The following is a 6,000-nucleotide window of genomic DNA, read 5'->3' on the forward strand; positions in this document are numbered from 1 at the left end:
CTATAGATAAAGATATATACTCTTTAGGTCTAGTTTTAGCCTTAGCCTATTTTACAACCGATTTAGTATATCTATCGCACTAGATAAACTATACCTTATATAAATAATCGCTTACTAGATACTTAATATCGACTAATTTAATTAATTCTAATTTGCCTAATCTCTCTAATTTAGTATAGCTAGAAGTGCTATTAAATACCCCTATATAGCCCCTAAATAATATTTATAGTAATTCTATAGTAGGAACGAAAAGCATTAAAAATAAGTAAATCTCTTAAGCCCTATAGGCCGAAACTAGTTAATAGTTATTATATTAATAATAGGGGTACTCCCTTTTCCCTCCCCCCTTTTACTCCCCCTATTATTCTCCCCCCCTTTATTTTTAGTCTGCCCCTCCTCTAAAGCCCCCTCCCCTCCCTTTTAGGCTAAGAAAACCTATAACAATATAGCGATATCCTCTTAGGCATAGGCCTATTACTTTAAAGCGAGGACCTTCCTTTCTTTAAGGTCTAATATCTCTTAGATTACCTTAAGAGTGCTAAGGCCCCCTACTACTGCCGCTGCTGCTACTACTGCCGCCTATCTATACCCTTAAAAGGCAGATGCCTATTTAGCCTTCTATTAAAGGGCCTTATAATTGTCTACCTAAAGGTAAAGATAGTTAGCTAATAATTTATATTATATATAAATCGAAAATATACCTTTATCCCCCTAATAATAGTCTCCTATATATCTAGGAGTTTTTATATTAGGATTTAATTCCTAGGGGTCTTTTCTAGGGGTATATATATCTTGCCTGCGAAGGCGTAAGGGTAGTAGGCTATATTAGTCCCTACCTATATTAGCCTCGCTAAAGAGTAGGTATAACCTAGTCTATACCTTATTAGCTATAGTATTTATACTTAGGATCCTCTAAGCGCATTAGATATAGCCTGTATAGCTATATATATAGTTCGCTGGGCTATTATATAAGAGTTAGCTGCGGTTCCGCTATACGCAAAATCTATATTTACCCCCTTATCTAATATCGCTAACCGCTTTAGCATCTTTATTTTTACTGTTATTATTCTTATTGCTATTATTATTACTACTGCTATTATTACTGCTGCTGCTGCCGTTTTGCTAATAGGGTTAGTACCGGCCCTATACCGCAATAGAGGGGTTATTATATACTTTAAAATTAGCGCTATAGAGGAAAAGAAGAAAAGAAGGAAAGACACTAAATCGGGGGGTATTACTAACCTATATACTAATGTAGTGCCTAAAGCTGCCTACTTCTACCTTTATAATTAGCTTACTTTCTCTTCCGACTAAAAATTTAATATATACCGAGAAGTGCCTAGGCTATTATAGACGTATGCCTGGCGAGAATGCGCCTATTATAAGCATGCTACTAGCCCTACCCCCCCTGGCTTTACCTTCCCCTTACTTCTTATCCGATAAGACTACCGACCTAGACCTAATATTCTAAGACTTCTTACTTGCACTCTTCTTATGCAATACCGCTAAATATAGTCTTAAGCGGTTGCGCACCCTACTCTCTCACGCATTAGATACCCGCCGCCCCCGCTGCGGGGCGATAAAAAGTAGTAATTAAGAATATAGGAAGGGCTTTCCTCCCGGCTATTGGGTTTTTCCTTTCTAAATCATCTTTATAGAAGTACTAGATAGGTTATTTAGCTCTAAATAGCCTCTAGCGTAATTTAATAATAATAATAATAGAAGTCTAATGCCTTTTCAGCTATTAGGGTCTTATACTAAAGGCATTTTACTTTTACTATTATTTAATTACTTTACTATTAGTTATATTAGTCTTTTACTAGTCTTTCTTTAGTTAGGAGCTAATAGAAATTAAGATTAAGAAATAGGGTATAAACTAGAGATGTATAATTACCCTTCTTTTATCGGCATTAAAATATTATTACTATTATTACTAATATATAGTTAATCCTATCGGTTATACCTATTTTAGCTATTCTTTTAAGGAACCGCTAATAGATATAGTTAAGATAGAGGTCGATTAAGGGTATAACTGCCTTAATCTTAAGGGTATTTAGTAGTATAGCCTTAAAGGCCTTAGTGACTATATAAAAGTAGGCTGACTATTTTATAGCTAAGGATTTTGCCGCGCCCTCAACTAGAGGGCGTGGTAGTTATCGACCTGTCCATATTAGCACCCATTCCACGCAGTCCCCGCACCTTATATATACCTCCCCCCCCGCGGCTAGTACCTCCTGGGCACCTAGGAGGGCGTAAACGGACTCCCGGTTCTTGGGAGTCCGTTTAAAGGGTCGGCAGGTCTTCCCTGCCGCGGCATATGCGAAATATACTACCCCGGGCCCTATATAGCACTATATCGTATTATTATCGTTCGAATATTAGTTAGATTAGGGGTCGGCCGATTAGGTCCTACCTTATTAAGAGTAGTATCGATATTCGGGGTCTTCGGCTCGCATTAGGCAAGGGTCGTAGGGCTAGCCTTATAGCTTGCCGGGCTAGCAAAGACGGGTTAATAACGCTAGTACGGCGGGAGCGGGTAGTACCCACCCCTTTGTCTAAAGATGCCGACTTTTTCGGCATACTACTGCTATTACTATTATTATTGTTGCTGTGGCTGTTGCTGCTGCTACTATTGCTACTATTAATGCTATTGCTGCTGTTGCCGCTGGTGCTGCCGCTAGTGCTGCTGCTATTGCTGTTGCTACCGCCCTACCGTACGGGTTAGCATTATCCCCGCAGCGCTAGAAATCGGGGCTCAAGGGGATTATATACGGAAAAAAAAAATAACGGCTATATAGAAAAAAAGAAAAAAGGATTAAGAAGTCGGGGGGCACCCATACCTTTATATCTTCGCCTGATTAAAGGCCCCTATGCCCTCCCTTTATATTTGGCTCACTCTAACCCCCGACCTAATACCGCTTGCCTTCCACTAAGCACCCCCCCTATAGCCGATTCGCTATTAATATGGCCTTAATAATAGAAAACTCCCCTACCTTTGCTCCGACGCCCCCGTGCGACACGCGTACCGCGCAACCGGCGCACGTGCTGTATAGCCGGCGCTGCCCCGCTTATATAACCTCCACCTCACTTTCGATTTATAGAGCACCAACCTGGGACCACCTCTCCTCTATAGATACTAGACCCACCTTTTTCCAGACCCACTTTTCTCGGATCGCTCTCGCACTCTTCCTAGTACTGCCGCTAGGTATAATCCTAAGCGATAGCGCACCCACTTTTCCTATATGCCGGTAACCCGTCGGCCCCCCCAGGGGCCCGACTTACTAGTCGTTATAATTGCACTAGTAGGAAGGGTTTTCCCCCCGGACCTCGGGTTTTTCCCTTCCGGATTATCTGCCGGAGTACTAGATAGGCATTTCTAGCTTAGAATAGCCCCCTAGAGTAATTTAATAATAATAATAATAGCTAAGGATTTTATAATACCTTTTGCTACCCCTTTAAAGGCGATAGGGGTATATTATACCTTTATGCTAAAGGCGATAGAGGTTCGGATAACCTATATATAGATAAGGCATACTTTCTAATATTAGTAGCCCTAGGTAGAAGCCGCTATTATTATAAGCGCGAGTCGCTACCGCTTAAGTTTTTTTGTAATCTTAATATAATATTCCCTCTATTTTAGCTTTTAGTAGATTTTAACCCCTAAGAATCTAGTATATTATTTCGGCTATATTATAGCGGTCCTAAGCTATACTAGAGTCTCGTTTGCCTTATATATATAGGTAAAGTAGATAAGCTTGCTTTTACTAAAGTTAAAATTTAGTTTTGCTTACTTAGACTAATTATTATAAATAGCTTATACTTTCTTAAGTAGCGCCTTAGTCTCCCCTATATTTCTCCTATAGGCTATAATATTAATATTGTTAGCGAAGCCTAGCATAATAATTAATATAACCTTTTATAGTCTTTTATAAAATAGTATAATATAAATAAAGAAGAGGATAAAAGAAAAGGGGGACCCTTAAGAGACCCTAATAGTAATTAGTAGTTTATCTATAAATTGCCCCTCAAAATAGATTTACACTCAGTGCGAATTAGTAAAGCTATATACCTATACTGCTAGCTAAAGTAAAAGCCCTTTTTCTAATAATAGGTAGATAAAGCAGGTATAATTAATAGTATCGAATGCAGCTAAAATATCTAGTTAAAGTAGTAAGGCGATCCTACTATAGTATTAGGTTGTATATATAATTTCGATTAATATACTTAATGCTATATCGATTGATTAGTTTGCCCTATTACTTATTTAGAGGTCTAAAAGAAGGTTACCTTTTTTAAAAATAGTAATAAGCTATTATGCAATTATAGCTTCTATAATTTTTCCTATTAGGTTAAAGAATAATATTAGTCTCTAGCCTCCTACTTTAGAATACTCCTTTAGCTTTTTCCTTAATTTCTATAGTACTACTACTTTAGCCTCCTAGTATTAAGCCAGATAGTACCTAATGCAGTATATCTTATTTAGGAGATATATAAGAGTAGTAATAAATAGGGGGCTATATACTTTAAGGAATCCTACTAGGAGCCTATTAGGGCCTAATGCTTTCTAGCCTACTATATTATATAGTATAATATATACCTCTTCGTAGGAAAAAGAATCGATAGGAGGGAATATAGTAATAGTAAGCTAGGGGAATATTAGGTTAAGGATATTATCGTAAGTAGCTTAAAAGGTAAAGAAAAACTATTTAGTAAAGACCTATACTTTTTCCTTATATATTATAGCTTTTGGGCTTAGGCTGCTTTATTTTAGTAAAAAGATCTCTTTTAATTTAGGTAGGAGGCTACTATATAGATAGGCCTATTTCTCTAGGGACTATAGGTTGGTATTCTAGGCGGTAGCTTTATTAAGGGCTTTTTTCTATAATTAGTGCTATTCCTTTTATACGATATAGGACTAAATCGCCCCTACTTTTTATATAGTACTAAAATTCTCTAGGATATAATATACTACCTATTTTTGGTAGGCCTTTTTTGCGGTATTTTAGGCTATTTTAGTGCAGGAGTTCTACTAAGGCTTTATACTAAGAGCTTTAGGTGCCTTCTTTAGGGCTATAATATTAGTAATACTCTAGAGTTAGCCAATAAACTATATGGTATATATATTTATTTCGGTAAGGGAGCGGAATAAAGCCTTAGTATAAAAGGTAGTAAATTAGTTTTTAGCTTCGACCTAGGTAAGGTATTAATTAAAAGACTTCTAACTATTCTTTATAGGGGGGGCTTTTATATAGTAGTTGCCGGTCTTAATATATATAAGCTAGGGGATGTTAAGGATTCGGGCTACGCCCGTCTCATACTAAGGACAAGCTTATAGTAAGTGCGCGCGGCTAGTATGATATAGGTGTCAATTGTACCAAGTCAAAGTAACTTGGTATAATACGTACTCTTTTGTCTGGTCTAACGGTTAGGCAGAAGAGTAGGTTTTTACCTGCCGATGTGCGCAGACACCCGCTTAGAGCCCAATTGGGCCACATCGTTACATTTGTACTAAGTTGCCTAAGGTCATAGGTTCGAATCCCGTATGCAATGCGCGGGCTCTTTATCCGGGCTTATAGAGGACGTACTACTAGCCTCTAGGGGGTGTATAGTATTATATAGTCGGCGCCAGCTGCACGAGCTTAAAGGGCCTACGGAGAGGGAAGCTATATCAAGGATTCGGGCTACACCCGTTTCATACTAAGGACAAGCTTACAGTAAGTGCGCGCGGTTAGTATGATATAGGTGTCAATTATACCAAGTCAAAGTAACTTGGTACAATACGTACTCTTTTATCTGGTCTAACGGTCAGGCAGAAGAGTAGGTTTTTACCTGGCAATGTGCGCAGACACCCGCTTAAGGCCCAATTAGGCCACATCGTTACAGGGGATATAGTTCGATCTAATAAGGTCGGTATTTTTAAGATATTCTACTATAATATCCTATATAACCTATATATAGTCAATAGTACTATTTCTCTTCCTAAGTGCCTACTTTATTATT

Source organism: Ustilaginoidea virens, chromosome 5 (assembly GCF_000687475.1).
Source record: "Ustilaginoidea virens chromosome 5, complete sequence".
NCBI lineage: Eukaryota > Fungi > Ascomycota > Sordariomycetes > Hypocreales > Clavicipitaceae > Ustilaginoidea > Ustilaginoidea virens.